At 42.2% G+C, this 20744-nt stretch overlaps 1 pseudogene; it reads right to left on the bottom strand.

The window, feature by feature from the left end:
* Positions 1-2228: 2228 nt before the first annotated feature.
* On the bottom strand, positions 2229-2829 carry LOC117361251 (annotated as a pseudogene).
* Between the last annotated feature and the right edge of the window lie 17915 nt (positions 2830-20744).

The following is a 20744-nucleotide window of genomic DNA, read 5'->3' as shown; positions in this document are numbered from 1 at the left end:
TTTGTGCTACCTCCCGTCCCCACATTCACACCTCATATGCACCATGACCCCCCACCACTCATTCCCCAGATCCTCACCCATACATCCCCAGTCACACTCCCAAAGTCACCACCAGATCAGCATCAAGGTCCAAGACCCAGCAGCGGGTAGTCTCGCCCGCCCGCAGCCAGCCACTCAAGTGTCCGGGGCCGCAGCTGCACTCATCTCGGCTGCCTCTCCGTCCTGTCGAGCGCTCTGCCGTCCTCTCCGTCTCTGGGGCACCGCTTTCCACTGGTACCGCTCCAGCTTCTGCGCCGTCACTTTACTTAGAACAGAATCTCCCATTTTCACCAGACCCTCCTTCAGAAGTACCGCCTGCAGCTCCGCCACGGTCGTCACCCGCTTATGTACTCCATTCAAAGTAACCAGTAGACCAAACGGGAACAGCCAGCGATATCTCAAGTTGTTCTGCTTCAACACCTCCAGCAATGGGCGAAACTCCCTCCTCTTCTGCAAAGTGATGCTCGAGAGATCCTGAAATATCTCCACTTTCAAATTCTTCCAATTGATAACGCCCAGGTCTCTAGCTTTCCTCACCCGACGATCCTTATCCGGAAAATGGTGAATGCAGGCAATAATATCTCTCGGGTAATCCCCATTCTTCGGACCCAGGGTTCGGTGCGCCCTGTCCACTCTCAGGCCCCCAGAAGTGTTATCAGGGGCTCCACCATCTGCCAGCAGGAACCGGCTGAGCTCTTGCACCACTGCCACAGCGTCCCCATACTCGGCCGTTTCCGGAACTCCCCGGATCCGAACATTGTTCCGTCGGGACCTATTTTCCAGGTCTTCCACCTGTGCACAGCAGTCCAGAAGATCTTTCTGGACTGCCTTCACCTGAGTTGTGAGCCCCTGAACCGACTCTTCTTGCTCTCCCAGGCGCTTTTCAGTGTCCTCCACTCTGCCCAGCAAGTCTGCAAAGTCCTGCCTGATCTCTTTTACAGCCTCTTTTATTTTGCCTTTCACAGCCGCCACCTCCTCTTTAATTTCCGTAGCCCACAGTTTCAGGTCGGCTTTCGTAACTGCCGCCGCCGACCCTGCTCGCCGTAGCCTCGGGGAAGCACCGCGCTCCGACTCTTCTTCCGACGCGCTGTCTCCCGACTCGCGCGCGGACAAGCCCGAGGTCCCGCGCACGTGGCGGAGGCCTCCCTGCTCGCCTCCACGCTCCGACATTCTGCCGGGCTCCGCTCGTTTTTTTGAGGGCATCGCTCAAGCGCCCCGAGCTTCCCCCACACTCTTCCGACCTCAGGCTCTCAAAATTCGGCGTCCCGCAACGGGAAAGTAATGCGCTCTGGAGGGGAGAGTCAGAGCAAATTCCCTAACCCTCCATCCTGGATCGTGACGTCACCGGAAGTCCTCTTATCCAATTTCTAAGCGAAATACAAGTTGAAATATATCGGGAAAACAAAAACAAAATTATAATAAGATAAAAACAATGCCATTAACAGAGGAATTAAAAAGAATTTAAGAAACAACATCAAATAAATGGCATAGTAATAAGAACATAAGAAGTTGCCTCCACTGGGTCAGACCAGAGGTCCATTGCACCCAGCGGTCTGCTCCCGCGGAGGCCCATCAGGTCTATGACCTATGAAGTGGTTCCTGACCATTTCTATAACCTACCTCTGCTTCTATCTGTACCCCTCAATCCCCTTATCCTTTAGGAACCTATCTAAACCTTCCTTGAACCCCTGTACTGTGCTCTGGCCTATCACAACCTCTGGAAGCGCGTTCCATGTGTCCACCACCCTCTGGATAAAAAAGAACTTCCTAGCGTTTGTTCTAAACCTGTCCCCTTTCAATTTCTCCGAGTACCCCCTTGTACTTGTGGTTCCCCACAGTCTGAAGAATCTGTCCCTGTCTACCTTCTCTATGCCTTTCAGGATTTTGAAGGTTTCTATCATGTCTCCTCTAAGTCTCCTCTTTTCTAGGGAGAACAGCTCCAGCTTTTTCAACCTGTCAGCGTATGAAAAGTTTTCCATACCTTTTATCAATTTAGTCGCTCTTCTCTGGACCCCCTCCAGTACTGCCATGTCCTTCTTGAGGTATGGCGACCAGTACTGGACAATATTTGACAGACAAACATGAAACAAAAAGGAAGCTGGGTTAGAGCTACAAATTGATAGGAAAGAAAGCCAAATAAGGAACAAACAAAAGGAAAGGGAATTTGAAGAATGATATGAACGATTGGATCATATGTTGAAGGCTTCTTTGAATAGATGACTCTTCAGTAGGCCCTTGAAACGGTGTTTTCTACATTTATTTAGCTTGGAAATTACATCCTCCTCCGCTTTCATTAAAAATTTCTGGAACTGTTTCTTGGTGCCAGCAGCCTTTGTCACTTTCAGGACATTAAAACAGACCGTCGTGCTTAGTGGACGGCACTCGCCCACTGCGACGATGTCGCCAATCTGCACATCTCTGAAGCAGGGGGAGACATGCACAGACATGTTCTTGTGGTGTTTCTCAAACCGGTTGTACTTGCGAATGTAATGCAAGTAGTCCCTGCGGATGCCAATGGTTCTCTGCATCTTTATCTTGGTCACCACGCCTAAAAGAATGCGGCCCTGGATAGACACGTTACCAGTGAATGTGCATTTTTTAATCAATATAGGTGCCATCGATAGTCTCGCGTGGCATCTTGAAGCCCAGGCTGATGCTTTTGTGGTAGCGCGGCAGCTGCTCCTTGCCGCCCTCACCCAGCAGCACGCGCTTCTAATTCTGGAAGATGGTCAGCTGCTTCTGGTAGGCGTGCTCCATCTGGATGTCCGCTATCTTGCTAGGAAAAATCATTCTAACGCCCATTCCAAAAGATCAAAAAGGAGAAATGAATGATGTAAGAAATTACAGACCAGTAGTATCGAATAACCTATAAAATATGCTTGTTAACCCTTAAGTCACAACACCCTTAAGTCCAAGCCTTCATCCCTTATACCACTTCTAGAATACTTAGATCCAATGATCTACTGACTATTCCCTCACTTAAAACCATTAACACACGCAGACAATCCATTTTTTCAGTCACTGCTCCTCAACTGTGGAACGCCTTACCCGTCTACTTAAGGGAAGAGCGTCATATAGATCAGTGGTCTCAAACTCAAACCCTTTGTAGGGCCACATTTTGGATTTGGAGGTACTTGGAGGGCCTCAGAAAAAATAGTTAATGTCTTATTAAATAAATGACAATTTGGAATGAGGTAAAACTTTATAGTTTATAAATCGTTCCTTTTGGCTAAGTCTTAAAAATAATATTGTCATTTATAGCTAGAGGCATATGATCAAGAAACTGTTTTATTTTATTTTTGTGATTATGATAAAGATAGCGAGGGCCGCATAATAGTATCTGGTGGGCCGCATGTGGCCCCTGGGCCACATGTTTGAGACCACTGATATAGATAGATTTAAGGGCAAGTTAAAATGCTTTCTTTTTAAAAATGCTTTTGACTGATTGCTCCCTTAAGTAAAGGCTGCACACTTTCCCCCTCTTTTATAAAAGTGCGCTAAGCTTTTAGTGCGCACTAAGCACACGCTAAATGCTAACGCATGCATGTTATCCTATGGACGCATTAGCGGTTAGTGCACGTGTTGATTTAGCATGCGCTAAATCTGCGCCAAAAAGTTTAGCGCGCCTTTGTAAAAGAGGGCCTTTGTCTCGGGTTTCTGATTTCTTTTCATTCAATTCAAACGTCGGAGAGAAGGGTCGGGCCGGCCAAGCAGCGATTGTATCAGTAGCAAGGCCAAGACTTTGGAACTCAATGAAAAGCACACCAAGACTTAAGTGCAGATTTTAAAGCATTTAAAAAATCGTTAAAGACGCGCTTGACTGTTTTAAATTGATAGATGACAGAGTGTTCCCCATATGTATTGATAACAGGTGATGAATTTTATGGCAATGTCATTATTGTTGATGTTTTGATAAATTTGTAGAGTTTGTTATTTTTATTTATGTATCTTTTATTACCCGCGTGGGATATAAACGGGATAGAAATTTTTAAAATAAATACAGTCTTTGAGTTAAAAATAGGAAGGCAGCAGCCAAGAGGCTGGCTCCTTGAGAGTCTATATGAGGAATAAGTCCACGCGTGAAGAGATCATTTGCATTAAAAACAAATTTAGGTTCATGTTTAAAAGCAGCATCACAGAGGTGTTTTCTTGAAATCTGGCAAGAGGGAGAGAGCTCAGCCCATGTGCTCAGGAAGGTTGTTCAAGGCATTTGATGCAGGCAGCTGAAAGATGTGGACTGCAGATTTCGTGATGAAGTCGAATCAGAGCAACTTGATAAGGAAAGGGTCTGATAAGGAGAGGGTCTGTGGAGAAACGAGAAGGAGAAAATAATGAGGCTCTGCAGAATGAATGAATTTTGTAGGCTTGCTCAAGCAGTCTAAATTTTCTGCAGAAGCAGATGGGGAACCAACTTAAAGTCCAAATATAGACAATGAATTGCAGGCTTAAATTTAGGATTCTAAGTTTTAGATTTCTACCTTAAGAGAGATTCTCAGCTGATAACATACGCCCCCCCCTTTTTTTTTTTTTTTTTTTTCCAAAACCGTAGTGCAGTTTCTAGCGCAGGCCATGGCGGTGACAGCTCCGATACTCATAGAATTCCTATGAGCGTTGGAGCTGTTACCACCATGGCTGGCGCTAAAAACCACGCTATGGTTTTGCAAAAGCTGGGGTTACTTTTCCGACCCTTAACTTTGCAAAGTTCGATAGCGAGGACCGCTGCGGTAACTGCCTCGAAGCCCAGAGGGATTTAAAGGGCTTCGGGGATTTTGCTGTACAGCAGCTGCTAATGTGGCTTTTGTAAAAGGTGGTAGGGAGCAAATTTGGCTGAAAATGCATCTAAAATTTAGATACCTAATTTTGAAAGAGATCTTTTTCCCAATTGGGTGGTTTGAGAAGTTTGGTGAAAAAGCAATTTAAGCCATGTAGTCTCCATCGAGGGCTATACACTTACCCCTCGCCTCTTCTTTTTACAAAAGGATACAACAGTATTTAGCGCCGGCAGTGGAAGTAACAGCTCCAATATTCATAGAATTCCTATGAGCGACCAAGCTGTTACCGCCGCTGCCAGTGCTAACAAATGTGCAATGCTTTTATAAAAGGGGGAGGGGGGAGGGTTAGTTCAGTGAGTTTCCAGTTGTTTTTTTTTTCATAAGTTATTTGTCCTATAATATGAAAAAACTGAAAACTCGCTGGGGCTCCTTTTACAAAGGTGCGTTAAGGCCTTAACGAGCGGAATAGTGCGCACTAAAATGACATGCACGCTAGCCGCTACCACCTCCTCTTGAGCAGGCGGTATTTAGGGTAGCGCGCGCGCTAAAAACGCTAGCGCGCCTTTGTAAAAAGAGTCCTAAGTATATTTCAAACCACCCTTGTATTTCATTATACCATTGTACTCTGTTTAAAATGTTGCTTATTTTTTTTTTTTAAATTTTTTATTGGTTTTTAATCAAAAGCAGTGTCATACAAAAGAAAGAACAAAAGATATTCCACCATTATCTATACAGGTAACATAAATATCATTCAATAATTTCATTTTCCTGCATATAATAATATCATAATATATCCTAATATACAATACAAATAAAGTTACCCAAACATCACTATCAATATTTATTCCCCTCCCTCCAATCCCCCACCCCCCTGGATGTGTAAAGATAAATAAACCAAAGAAAAGAAGAGGTAATTGGAAAAATCATGATAGAATTAATTAGACATTTTGGTGGGTGAATGTGTGTACTACATTCAGATACGAACGAATTAACGCAGAATGTAGGGGTTTTAGTGAGGCGTTTAATAAAATTTGGAGCCCATTGACTAAATTTGTAAAAACATAATAATGTATTGCTTAATTTTTTAAATAAAAATCAGAAAACAGTCCAACAGAAGAGAATTCCCCCGTTGAAAAGTCAGAAGCAGACTTTCCAAATACCAAGGTGCCGGGAGGACCAATAAAAAATGAGATGCTCGAATTCTATATTACTCAAACATCCTATAGCGTACAAAAATTTTTTAATGAAAATTAAATGGGTAACTCTTCCCCATCCTATTGTCTCAACACCTATGTTCATTTTATTTGCTTATGAATTGTATTTAAACCGATCCTCCTCTTGTATCCTGTAGTGTCATACCTTTATTAATTGTGTGTTTTTTATTCTTAGTTGTTTTTTACTTTTACCCTAATTTTATCTGTAAATCGCATTGGATTATGATATTGCGATCAAATCAAACTTTTAAATAAACTTGAAACTTAAATTTATTAAAGATCTACCAAAATATTGACCCAACAAGGCACCATGTTTCGGCATCAAGAACACCTCCTTCCGGGGTCATAAAATACACGGTAGTATGATTTCCTAATTACAGTCAACAATGTGGTTGAAAAGGTATCTTGTGGCCCACTATTTGTTAAAATGTGCACACTGTAGAGGCAAAATGCGTCATAGGGCTCCTTTTGCTAAGGCACGCTAGCGGTTTTAGCGCACTCTACAATACCGCACCCGCTAAACGCTAACACCTCCATAGAGCTTGCGTTAGTACTTTTCATTTAGCGCGCGCTAAAAACGCTAGCGCACCTTAGTAAAAGGAGCCCATAGTGCCTTAGAGTAGACCATCTTCTATTATGTTTTCCATTGCTAATTGGACTAAGATTTAAAGACCCTTCATGAAGAGGGAGTGGGAAATATGAAAAAGGATCTGCAAAAGTTAGAGGAATGGTCTAATGCCTGGCAACTAAAATTCAATGCAAAGAAATGCAGAGTAATGCATTTGGGGATTAATAATCGGAAGGAACCATATATGCTGGGAGGAGAGAAGCTGATATGCACGGACGGGGAGAGGGACCTTGGGGTGATAGTGTCCGAAGATCTAAAGGCGAAAAAACAGTGTGACAAGGCAGTGGCTACTGCCAGAAGGATGCTGGGCTGTATAAAGAGAGGCGTAGCCAGTAGAAGGAAGAAGGTGTTGATGCCTCTGTACAGGTCATTGGTAAGGCCCCACTTGGAATATTGTGTTCAGTTTTGGAGACCATATCTGGCGAAGGATGTAAAAAGACTTGAAGCGGCCCAGAGGAAGGCAACAAAAATGATAGGAAGCTTGCGCCAGAAGACGTATGAAGAGAGACTGGAAGCCCTGAATATGTACACCCTAGAGGAAAGGAGGGACAGGGGAGATATGATTCAAACGTTCAAAATACTTGAAGGGTATTAACATAGAACAAAATCTTTTCCAGAGAAAGGAAAATGGTAAAACTAGAGGACATAATTTGAGGTTGAGGGGTGATAGATTCAAGAGCAATGTTAGGAAGTTCTACTTTACGGAGAGGGTGGTGGATGCCTGGAATGCGCTCCCGAGAGAGGTGGTGGAGAAGAAAACGGTGACTGAGTTCTAAGAAGTGTGGGATGAACACAGAGGATTTAGAATCAGAAAATGAACACAGAGGATCTAGAATCAGAAAATAATAGTAAATATTGAACTAAGGCCAGTACTGGGCAAACTTGCATGGTCTGTGTCTGTATATGGTCGTTTGGGGGAGGTTGGGCTGGGGAGGGCTTCAATGGTTGGGAGGGTGTAGATGGGCTGGAGTAGGTTTTGACAGAGATTTCGGCAGTTGGAACGCAAGCACAGTACCGGGTAGAGCTTTGGATTCTTGCCCAGAAATAGCTAAGAAAAAAAATTAAAAAATCTAAATTGAATCAGGTTGGGCAGACTGGATGGACCATTCGGGTCTTTATCTGCTGTCATCTACTATGTTACTATGAGAACTCTTTGGTATTAGTCTGTAAAAATCTGGAACCACGTACAGCAGGAAATACTACCTAATCCTTCTCACTTTCAGTTTCATAAGATGTTGAAGTCTTAGGGCTCTTTTTACAAAGGTGCATTAGGGCCTTAACGCGCGGAATAGCATGGGCTCAAATGCCAGAGTGCGCTAGCCGCTACCGCCTCCTCTTGAGCAGGTGGTAGTTTTTCAGGTAGCGCGCGCTAATCCGGTGCGTGCGCTAAAAACGCTAGCGCACCTTTGTAAAAGGAGCCCTTAGTTATTTAGGGCCCCTTTTTATCAAACCTCAGTAGAGCTTTTTACCGCGGGCTGGTATATCTTCACTCTTGCTATACTTTGGATACTGATGAGCGAGTCAATATCTGGTGTTGTCTGTTTGGCTATCTTTCCATTATTCTTTGCAGGGATTACACTGAATGACCCCTGACGCAGGTGGATACGCCAAATTACGGCCCATGTTGGGTCCTTCAATAAATGGAAGTTTGACTGCTCAAGACTTTTAAGGCCCCTTCTGCTTCTTAGTGGTTTTGTATTTTGACTCCCTCTGTTTTGACGGACTTAGGATAGGGGAGAGCATTTCAACAGTTTGAACCGGTAAAATGTGGAGTGGCATTTTCGATATGACATCTAAATCCAAGTTTAGCCATTTTGCAGAATGAGCACAAAAATCCAGTACCAAACATGCCCATTTTTTAAAACTGCAAAATGTATATCTTGTTTCTATGAAAATGGCCATTTTTCAGGTGTGTCTATCTTTTTTGAACCATTTTTGAAAGTGCCAATTTGCAGAAATGAAATTCTGTGTTTTGACATTGTTTTGGATCATTGATTGAACCATATCCAAGCCATTCTCTTTATCGTTGGGCTGAGAACTTTTCAGCACCCCCCCCCCCCTCGTAAGTAGACTGCCTACGCAGACATCCCAACAGAGCAGTGGGGCACCTTAGGGGGGCACTGCAGTGAACTCCACATAAAAAGGACCACTGGCCCAGGTACACATCTCACCATAACCCCCCTCCAAAACCCACCCAAAACCTACTGTAACCAACTGTACACCACACCAATAGCCCTTATGCCCTGTTGGTGCTGAAAAGTTCTCAGCCTAACCAAGAAGAGGATGACGTGGATATGGTTCAATCAGAATTTAGCAAGTTGGTTGGTTGGGCTGAAAACTTTTGACCAACCCCTTGTAGTTCTCCATTGTTAAATTATTATCTTTACCATCATCAGTGGTTTCTTCTATGTGTTAGTAATTACCTTTAGCAAGAGATCCTTCTACAGATTGCTTGCAAGCTTTATCTAAACTTTTAGTGATAGTAAAGCTGTTTGAAATACTCTGATTTCTAAATTACCTCGCAACAACACACAGCACAAGGTATTGTATTTTGGCATTCTAGATGCACAATGCCGAGGTTTCGTTTTGCTACGTGCACTGAAATAATTTGTAATAATTATGCAATTCAATAGACTGCTGTCAGCCTGCATTAGTATTTAATTAAATGAATTAGCTGGGAAAGCTGTTTTAACAACAAATTGCTACAATGATCCCTAAACAACCTTGTTTAGTAGGGAACTCTTATTTTCTCTACAGTGTACATGAAAGTGTGGGGGGGGGGAATGTTCCACTTTCTATTACTTCAAAATCTGATCCATAATTAGGGGCCCCACTTTTATAAGTTCACTTACTGTAGGTGGGAAGGTAAAGTAAGTATGTGGAACAGTTTCCCGGAAGAGGTGGTGGAGACAGAGACTATCTGAATTCAAGAGGACCTGAGATAAGCATGTGGCATCCCTTAGGGAGAGGAGGAGTTAGTGGATGCTGCGGATGGGCCATTTGGCCTTTATCTGCTGTCGTGTTTCTATGTTCAGAAAGTTCTATGACATCACATTGCAGGTGTAAAGAGCCTTAGCCAATAGGTAGAGGAGGAGATAGTGGATGCTGCCGATGGCCCATTTGGCCTTTTTTTTTTTTTCCTTTATTTAATTTTCCAAAATACATTTCCAAGCATAATCATCTTGAACAGAAAGATTGACAGAAATAAAATCACAAATCTAAGGAAAACACCAAATCAAACTTCAGGAAATCAAACAATTCTATCATTCTCAAGTACTCATTAGAGATTCCAAGATTCATTAAGTGACTAAACATAATATAGGGAACTTATATTAAAAGAAGAAAAAAAGACAGCCTATAATGGTAGGAGATTAATTCTACATTTAGAAGTTGTTATATCTTATTCTTTATCAAGGCATTTTAGAGACAAAAATCCAGTCAGCTGGGATGGATCGAAGACAACCAGGCCCATTTGGCCTTTATCTGCCATCATGTTTCTATGTTTCTATAATCAGAAAGTTCTATGACATCACAATGCAAGTGTTAAGAGTCTTAGCCAATAGGGAGAGGAAGAGATAATGGTTGCTGCGGATGGGCAGACTGGATGGGCAGATGGATTGGATGGATGGGCAGACAGATTCTACGAGGAGCTGCTGAAAAGGTCTCAACCCAACCAAGAAGAGAATGACATGGCTCTGGTTCAATGACCTGAAACAATGTCAAAACATCGAATTTCGTTTCTGCAAATGTGCACTTAATGAAATAAGATAACACTCTTTTCAGCTATAGTGGCAAAATGACGCTCAGAATATAGCAAATTGGTTGCTTGGGGTAAGAACTTTTTAGCACTGTCACATATGTAATAAAAGTGAGCCAAGTGTGGGACAATCAAGCCATTGTGACATCACTGTTGAGGTTGGCTTTTATTGGTGGAATGAGGCATTATGACATCACAATCTCAGCTCTGGAATGTTGCTACGAGGGGATGCTGAGAAGTTCTCAGTCCAACCAAGAAGAGAATGTCATAGATATGGTTCAATCAATGCCCTGAAACAATGTCAAAACGTAGAATTTCATTTCTGCAAATTGGCACTTAACAAAATAAGATAACCCTTTTTTCAGCTACAGTGGCAAAATAACGCTCAGAATTTAGCAAGTTGGTTGCTTGGGCTGAGAACTTTTTAACACCCCTCATAATGTAAAACTAGGATACATGGCAGGAGAGGAACTGTAAAAAATAAAATAAAATTTATATATCTACACACATATACTAAGGTGCGCTAGCGTTTTTAGCGCATGCAGGAAATTACCGCGTGCAACACCGTGTGCTATGCTTCTAGAACTAACGCCAGCTCAATGCTGGCGTTAAGGTCTAGCGCGCTTGGCAATGTAGCGTGCGCTACTCCGTGCGTTAAAGCCCTAGCGCACCTTATTAAAAGGAGTCCTAATTCTGCTAGTGTCTATCACTGAGTAGGATAAAAATTAATATCATAGTTGCATAATAATTGCATTTGAAGTCTTATTTATTTCACTCAGCACGACATTGGATTTTTAGTAAGTTACCAAGTTAAAGCAGTTCCCTGGAGCCCGGTCTTTGGACTGCTCAGTTACTGTATTGCAGCAAAAGAGTAATTAATTTGATGTTGGAGGATTTCAAATTCATATCTCCAAAGTACCCAATTAGAAAAGAGATTGGAATATACTGCAATTCTTTGGAAAGAAACCTCATTTACAACCCTGAACTTTCTCACATTTCTACAATCTGTGCCCACGAGATGTCTAGTGAATATTTTAGTAACAATACCTACACTGAAATGGTTAAAGCTACAGCCTCGGTATCCTGAGGTTGTGGGTTCAAACCCACGCTGCTCCCTGTGACCCTGGCAAGTCACCTAAACCCTCACCCCCATTGCTCCAGGTACATTAGATAAATTGTGAGCCCACTGGGACAAACAGGGAAAAATGTTTGAGTATCTGAATAAATTCACGTAAACTATTCCAGTGATTCCCAACCCTGTCCTGGAGGAACACCAGGCCAATCGGGTTTTCAGGCTAGCCCTAATGAATATGCATGAGAGAGATTTGCATATGATGGAAGTGATAGGCATGCAAATTTGCTTCATGCATATTCATTAGGGCTAGCCTGAAAACCCAATTGGCCTGGTGTTCCTCCAGGACAGGGTTGGGAATCACTGCTCTAGACCAGTGGTCCCCAACCCTATCCTGGAGGACCACCAGGCCCATCGGGTTTTCAGGCTAGCCCTAATGAATATGCATGAGAGAGATTTGCATATAATGGAAGTGATGGGCATGCAAATCTGCTCCATGCATATTCATTAGGGCTAGCCTGAAAACCCGATGGGCCTGGTGGTCCTCCAGGACAGGGTTGGGGACCACTGCTCTAGACTATTTAAGCTACGTCTGTGCAGCTCTACTAGGCTTTTCTATGCCGGGTGCTGATGTTCCGGAGGCAGGTATGTACGTTTTTAATTCCGATTTTTGTGGGAGTGCAACAGGGTCAGTGAACACGGGGGGAGTGGAGGGGGTCTTTACCTGGTCTCTGCAGTGGTTATCTGGTCACTTTTGATACCTTTTGGGCACTTATATACCTGATTTTAGATCGCCTAAGTCACAACGTCTAAGTTTCATCTAGGAAGTCTTATCAAACCTTCGATTACTGCTGCATGATGACTAAAGGGCTCTTTTTACAAAGCTGCACTAGCGGTTTTAGCGAGTGCTAGGCGCTAATGCCAGCATTGTGTCACAGTGACTTACAACTATTATAAACTATTGAATTTGAATAATTTGTACTTGATAATATGGAAGTTTGCAAATATTTTCTTTAAATATTGGAACGTCAATCCTGGCCATGAAAATCCAGACACAGTTGGGTTCATTTTCAAAAAATGCAGACATAAAAAAAAAAAAATGGCATAAACCAGCCAAAATGTCCAAGTGCCGATGTTCAAAACTGAATTTCTGGGCGTCTTACCTATGCTTCCTAGCCGATGTGCATGCAAAATTCAAGGGGGGGGGAGGTGTTATGGGTGGGATTTGGGCACGCTTAGACTTGGACATCTTGTGGCGATAATTGAACCTTTACCAAAATAGAGAGTTAAATAATAAAGCTAAGATTCTCAAATTATCAATAGCACGGCTCGTGTCAAGGGAGCTGTATTTATATTGGAATTGCTGCCGTTCAGCTTCGGAGTTGGATTCGCCCATGTGGATTTTGAAGTGGTTATTGTGTAAAACCCTTTATGAAGCACTTGCACTTTACGGACTATTTTTTCGCGAATAGGGATTGGTAACACTTGGGGCTCCTTTCATGAAGGTGCGCTATGGGGGGATTAGCGCGTCGGACATTTCATCATGCGCTAACCCCCGTGGCAGCCTGAAATCCTAACGCCTCGTTAATGGAGGCGTTAGGTACTAGTGCGGCAGGCGGTTTAACGCCCGGTATTCCGCGCATTAAACCGCTACTGCGCCTTTGTAAAAGGACCCCTTGGACTTCAAAGCTTTTTTTATTTTTATTTTTGATATATTGCTTATTTATTCACTGGTCTCAGGCATGGATGTTTGAATGATACATGATGATTTTCCTGCCGATATTTGTATGTCTATTGATGTTTGTAATTTAAGATTGATGTCTTATGAATTTTATGATATCTAAATATTATAATATGAATTAAAGCTATTATTGTTATTATATTTATGAATTGGATTCCCTTATAATGTTATTGATAATTGAACCTTTCCCAAGACATCCAGGATGGAACTTAGGCATCTGCAGAGGAAAAGCTTCCGGGTTGACAAAGACAGTGTGTTTAGTTCACTCACTGCCGATTGCATGAAGAGTTTACAGCAGCACTGAACAAGCAAGTGCCGGATCCTGGGGGGGTTGGGAGGGGTAAGAAAGATGCTGGACTGTGGGGATGGGGAGGAAAGAGAAGGAAACATGCCCTAGACCTGCAGCAAGAAAAGAAAGGGAAAGATAGAGATACCAGACTACAGGAGGAGGGAAAGGGAAGGAGAGATTTCAGACCACTGGATTTGTGTGTGTGGTGGGGGTAAAGAAGAGGAGAGATGTCAGACTAGGGAAAAGAAGGAGGAGGGAGGGATTCCTGACTAAGGTAGGGGGGGGGAGGAAAAGACAGAGATGCCAGACCGCAAGAGGGGGAGAAGGGAAAGGAAGAAGGGGAGAGAGATGCCAGACTGTGGGAAGGAGAGAAGAAATATCTCAGACCAAAGGAGGGGGGAAAGAGGGAAGACAGATATGAGACCACAGGAGAGGGAAAGAGACCAGGGGCGGACCGCCCCCCCCTTACTATGTCACTGACTTAGATTTGCACCCAAATTTAGGCACAAAATGCACACTAAGGGATTGATTCTATATGCGGCACCTTCTGTGGCAGGTGCCCAGAAAACAGGCACTTGTTGTGTGTCCTTCGCAGCGAGGCACCGCTTACAGAATCGTGGCTAGCAAAGACCCTAGGCACCGGAAATGTAGGCCAGGGTTTCACAGGCCTACATTTCTGGTGCCAAGGGTCCTTGCAGATTCGCAGCCAATGGCATATAGTGATGCCAAAGTCCGGCGTTGCCCCTAAACCCGTCCACTTCTGGGATTCGGTGTCACCACTAGGCGCCATGGATCCAGGCGCTGATCCTGGAGGACGCCTAGTGGTGCTGAAAATTTATTTATTTCAAACCAATTAATTGTTTTTTTTAATGGCGTGACTAATTATCATGCCACTTAAAACCAAACTTAAAATACTTAAGTTAGGCACAAGTAGGCGTGATCTAGGTGTCTACCAGCACCTAACTTTGGGTGACTTTTTGAGAATCCGGCCCTAAACTAATATTCTATAAAGGACCCTCCACACGAAGCACCCTTTATAGAATACTGGCTTATCACAGATCATCCTGCCGCCTAATTTTAGTCGCTTTTTACAGAACCTACCCCAGTATGTGCTCATTTTGGTAATTACTGCACATTAAGTATAAAACCGTAGTGCAGGTTAGTAAATAAACCCACCATAATAATATGGGACACACAAATGTCAACTAAAATTACTGACAGAGATATCACTTTTTTTGAGTATGCTCTTATAAGACAGTCTAGGGCTACAGGGAGCATTAATTATCTCACTTTCTGTTGTTTTAATGAGCATAAAAAGCTATTCCTTCAAATTCAAGGTTAATTCAGGATTTGTAGCCTGCTATAGATGTGCACCATGACAAATGGTTCCTATAGCAACTGCTTGTCCAAAATTCCTTTTCTTTTCATTTTGTTTTCTCATAGGTGGATTATTCCAATTTAATAATAAACTTATATTCTATCTTAAATTCAATGGAATATACAAGGCAGATTGCATCAGTAATAAAGTTCATGTAACCAATTAACAGTCAAGAAAACAATCATTAGTATCAAACTAAAAATTACAATATACAACTTAAAAAACATAAAATTAAAATCTAACAAACTCTGGGGCCCTTTTACTAAAGCTTAGGTGCACTAACAGAGTTATTGCATGCTAAATACTGAAAAGCTTGTCAAACTTGCTGCACTTCTTTGAGGGAGTAAACAGGCAGACAAGGGTGACCCAGCCGACATTGTATATCTGGATTTTCAGAAGGCGTTCGACAAGGTTTCTGCATAAACGACTGCTTCAAAAAAAATTGTGAGACATGGAATCGAGGGTGAAATACTCACGTGGATAGGAAACAGAGAGTGGGGGTAAATGGACAATACTCGGACTGGAAAAGCATCATGAGTGGAGTGCCGCAGGGTTCGGTGCTTGGACCCGTGCTCTTCAACATATTTATAAATGACTGGAAATTGGTATGAGTGAGATGATTAAATTTGCAGATGATACAAAGTTATTCAGAGTAGTGAAGATGCTGGAGGATTGCGAAGACCTGCAAAGTGACATAAACACGCTCGAGAAATGGGCCACAACATGGCAAATGAGGTTTACCGTGGATAAGTGTAAGGTGATGCATGTTGGTAACAAAAGCGAAAAGGGCGAACAGAATCTAGGAATGATTAATAAGGGGATCACGAACAGATCGGAGAAGGTTATCATGCTGCTGTACCGGGCCATGGTGCGCCCTCACCTGGAGTACTGGTCGCCGTACATGAAGAAGGACACGGTACTACTCGAAAGGGTCCAGAGAAGAGTGACTAAAATGGTTAAGGGGCTGGAGGAGTTGCCGTACAGTGAGAGATTAGAGAAACTGTGCCTCTTCTCCCTTGAAAAGAGGAGACTGAGAGGGGACATGATCGAAACATTCAAGATAATGAAGGGAATAGACCTAGTAGATAAAGACAGGTTGTTCACCGTCTTCAAGGTAGAGAGTGGTGGAAAACTGGAACGCTCTTCAGGAGGCTGTTATAGGGAAAAACAACCTTCAGGGATTCAAGACAAGGTTGGATAAGTTTCTACTGGAACAGAACGTTCACAAGTAAGGCTAGACTCAAATAGGGCACTAGTCTTTGACCTAAGGGCCGCCGCGTGAGCGGACTGCTGGGCACGATGGACCACTGGTCTAACCCAGCAACGGCAAATCTTATGTTCACCGGCCCACAGTAGAAAACTTTACCATAGCTTTGTAAAAGCCAGCATTAATTTTTGTAATTGGTCTAATCTGTGCTTTCAATTGAAAGCACCATTAAAAAACTGATTAGCTAGTAGTCGCCTAACGTGGTAGATACCTACCACTTCAAGGTAGGCGTCTACTACGAGGTAGAGAATGGCTTAAGAGTAATCTCAGGAAATACATTTTTAGAGAAAGGGTGGTAGATGTATGGAACAGTCTCCTGGAAGAGGTGGTGGAGACAGAGACTGAATTCAAAAGGGCCTGGGATAGGCACGTGGGATCTGTTAGAGAGAGGAAGAGATAATGGTTACTGCGGATGGGCAGATTGGATGGGTCATTTGGCTTTTATCTGCCATCATATTTCTATGTTTCTAGAGATGCGTTAACTTTACACATACCGTATAGCTTGTAGAAGAGAATGGCTGAGAGGAGATATAATAGAGGTCTATAAAATACTAAGTGATGTTGAATGGATAGACATGAATCACTTGTTTATCCTTTCTAAAAATACTAGGAGTAGAGAACACACAGAAGTAAACTTAAGACAAACCGGAGAAAATATTTCTTCACTCAATGTGTGATTAAACTCTGGAATTCGTTGCCAGAGAATGTGATAAAAGCAATTAGCTTAGCAGGTTTAAAAAGGTTTGAATAACTTCCTAAAACCTGGATTGGCCACTGTTGGAAACAAGATACTGGGCTTAATAGACCTTCGATCTCTCCCAACATAGCAATGCTTACAGTATGGGAAATGCTGAATAAAATTGCTTCCACAGTGCTGATTTCTTGGTTGGCAAGAGTCATGGCAGTAATGGAAATCATTTTCCCTCTCATTCCAGCATCAAGTACTTAGTTTCTATAGTACGCCCAACTCCTGTGGACCACAAGAGGATTGTAGAAGTTTGACACCACCAGGTCTGAGTTAACCTGAAGCCACTTTTTAATACTAACTTTTCAGAACATTTTTTGTAAGTCCCCTCCTCCAAGAAGGCATGCCAAAACACACCAGTTAGCCATCTGTGAGGGCTATAAAAACTTCACTGAAACTAATTAAAGCTTCTCAGACACCATTAAGTGCTACCACAATAATGGCGGCTATCTTATCTTCCCCAATGTCAAGGCCACCACATCCCAATGTGTCAAAATTCTGCTGACCAAATTTCAACCAAGATGATAATATTTTTTGTGACATTTCAACTGACTGACTCCAGCTTGCTTAAGTTTTAATATAAGCACAGATCTTATTTCACTTCAAAACTCTTATTTTCAGATCTAAACGCTGTTGTGTATCCATCATCTTCCTGCGAAACCTATTTAAGGCTGGATCTAGGAGCAATGTCTGCCTCTTCGATCTAGCACCAATGTAGAGTCTAGAGTGCTAATTCCTAAATTACTATTGATTCCTGCAGGCTGCCTTTATTTGCCAGCATTGTCCAGTGCTGTATCAATTGATGTACACAAGAGCTCGCTGTTCCTTCAAGTGGAATCACTTAACTTACTTGAACATGGAGTTCACTCCATTAAGGAAGATGGTGAGCTATATAATGGATTGGAACGTATCAGAAAATTAATATGGAAGGCCAGTGGTTCTACATTTTTCATGTGTAAGCTTTTTTTTTTTTTTTTCTCTCTCTCTCTCTACTGGACTTGAACCAACACATTTAGAGGACTCTTTTCAAAGGGATTTCTGCAGCTAAAAAGCATGTTACATGTATAAGTCAGTGATTCAAAAACTCCTCATCCTGGATCAAGTTCCTTAACATGTGTGGACCATGAAGCTATGTAGGCAGTATGAAAATAGCCTGTTAGAAATAACCCTCTAAAGTGCCATCTATCTTGTGTGGCAGGAATGCACGTAACTTATTCCAAATTTGAAAGGGAAAATAAGTAGATAGAGAGGAGCTGATATTCAGCCAAAAGCTGAAAATTCCAACGCCGGATCCACCCACTAGGCAACGTTTCATGGAGGGACTTCTTCAGGTGGGCCTAAGTGATTGTTCACACTTACAAAACTGTAGAATTATAAAAGGAGACTAGCCAAGTAAAGTTTGCTCTTTTAAGATCTAAACTGTCTATAGAAGGGAACCTACAATTGAACTTTTCTCCCCAAACCTATCATAGCTCAGAGTAAAATAATGGGTGTCAGGTCAAAAGCGCGCCGGGACAAAGGCGTGCCCAGACAATTGAGCGCAGTGCGCGCTGCTGCGCCACTCTAAATTACTGTTTTTAGCGCTCCGACGGGGGGGGTGTGGGGGGGAACCCCCCCACTTTACTTAATAGACATCGCGCCGCGTTGTGGGGGCGTTGTGGGGGGTGTGGGGGGTTGTAACCCCCCACATTTTACGGAAAACTTCACTTTTTCCCTGTTTTTAGGGAAAAAGTTCAGTTTACAGTAAAATGTGGAGGGTTACAACCCCCCAAACCCCCCATAACGCCGGCGCGATGTCTATTAAGTAAACTGGGGGGTTCCCCAACAAAATCCCCCGTCGGAGCCCCTAAAAACTGTAATTTAGAGCGGCGCGGCAGTGCGCGCTGCGCTCAATTGTCAGCGCACGCTTTTGTCTTTTGCGCCGTTGTCTATGAACCTAAATAATGTATACTTACCCAAAGATATGTCTTCTACTCTTCTCCTCTCAGAAAGAGAATGTCCAGCAGTCCTAAAGAAGTGGTCCTCCCACAAAGCATTGGCTGTAACAAGAAGGACTAGTGTTAGATTATTGGGGGTTTTCATGCAAAAACTTTTTTCTTCTTTTGAAAGATCCAGACTCAGTTGATGAAAGTTTTTTATGCCGATGATGTTGGTGGGGGGGTAGAGCTGTAAGTAGTTGGCTCGCCTGAGACTTTTTCTTTCGTCTGTAATGAGTGTCTGGCGCTTGTGGTTTTGATTTAGTTTTGGTGGAGAGTAATCTTTCTATGTTATTTGTAAATACACAGACACAAACACATCCATGACTATTTTACCCATTTTTTAGTTTCAAGTTTTTATTTAAAATTTGATATATACGCATTGCCATAAATTTCAAAGCATATTACAATTCTTAAAATGGGGAAAACAACACACAACATGGACACAGTATCAGATAGACTCACAAACCCAGGACTGGTAGAGATTGGGAGAGGGGATGAACTACAATAATTATAGTAAAGGAAGAACACATAGGGGTAACACAACCAGGTGGGATAAGAGGTAAAATAGAAGAATATTGAAAATTGAAGGATATATCGATAAGAGGATCTTGGTCTTTGATTCTAATTTCAAGAATAAGTTAAAAGAAATGTGAACGATGAAAGTTGAAGATCCTCGAGATTATGTTATACAGGAAGCTTTTTAGGGAGCCTATGACTGTCCAATGATTTTTCATTACGCAAGTACCCTGGTAAAGCGTTCCAAAGTTGTGGGGCTGTCACTGAGAAAATAGCAGACCACCTTGTGCCAATGATTTTTAGGGAAGGAATGGTGAGAAGATGGTGTTCTGTTGATCTTAGTGTTCTAGATGGAGTGTATGGTATAAGAAGACGATCGAGAAATATCGGTGAATTTGTTAGCCAGATTTTGAAAATTATTAGAACTATTTTATAGGTGATTCTATAAGAAATTGGAAACTAGTGTGCATTTTTCAGAAGAGGAGTTTCGGCTTACGGTTCCAAAATAGACGGTTCTTCCATTCATTCCTCCATGCATTTTAGAATACACTCTATTTTGTCAGATGCTATTAAATTGAATTGGATTGGATTTATTGAATTTGATATATATCTACATAATATATATCTCAGTTGTGACCCTGGGCAATCCACTTAATGTTAGATAAATTGTGAGCCTACCAGGATAGATGGGAGAAAATGCTTGAGTACCTGAATGTAAACCGCTTAGACAACCTCCACTGATAAGCAGTATATAAATAACTTAAATACATTTCAGTTTGTATAGCCTTTCTAAGATTCTACTCCATATTTGCATACATATTTCATTAATTGAATATCTTCAAATAAGTTATTATATCCCAAAGGAGATATATGGCAAACTATATCCCCTAGGCCACTTAGTACGCTGAAGCCCGTATAGTTGTGGTGAATTCACTATCAAGGCATGAGTAGTTATTCATAACCATTGGCGATTAAGAGGAAGAGGAAAATGCGGTAAGCTCTTGTATGGAGAATACACTGAGTAAGTCCTTGTATGATACAGGTGAAACACAGTAAGTCCTTTAGATAACGCTAAAGGTGAAGAGATCAGACCTCAAAATGGAAAAATTCTCTCTCTCCTCTCCTACTATAATAAATCAGTGTATTAAAAGTCTAAAAAATGATTTATGAGACATTTCTGACTACACTTATCAGCTGTCATGAGCTAGGAGAAGTGAAACTTATGACAAGCAAAAAAACAAGCAAAGATCCAGTTCTTCTGCCTGACAACATCTGTTGTGATATCATAAAGGGATGACCACATCCTGGTCGAGAATGGAATTCTAAAGAATATTATTTAGCAAGAAT

The sequence above is a fragment of the Geotrypetes seraphini genome, chromosome 5 (assembly GCF_902459505.1).
Source record: "Geotrypetes seraphini chromosome 5, aGeoSer1.1, whole genome shotgun sequence".
Lineage (NCBI taxonomy): Eukaryota > Metazoa > Chordata > Amphibia > Gymnophiona > Dermophiidae > Geotrypetes > Geotrypetes seraphini.
This window is presented reverse-complemented; position numbering and strand designations above follow the sequence as displayed.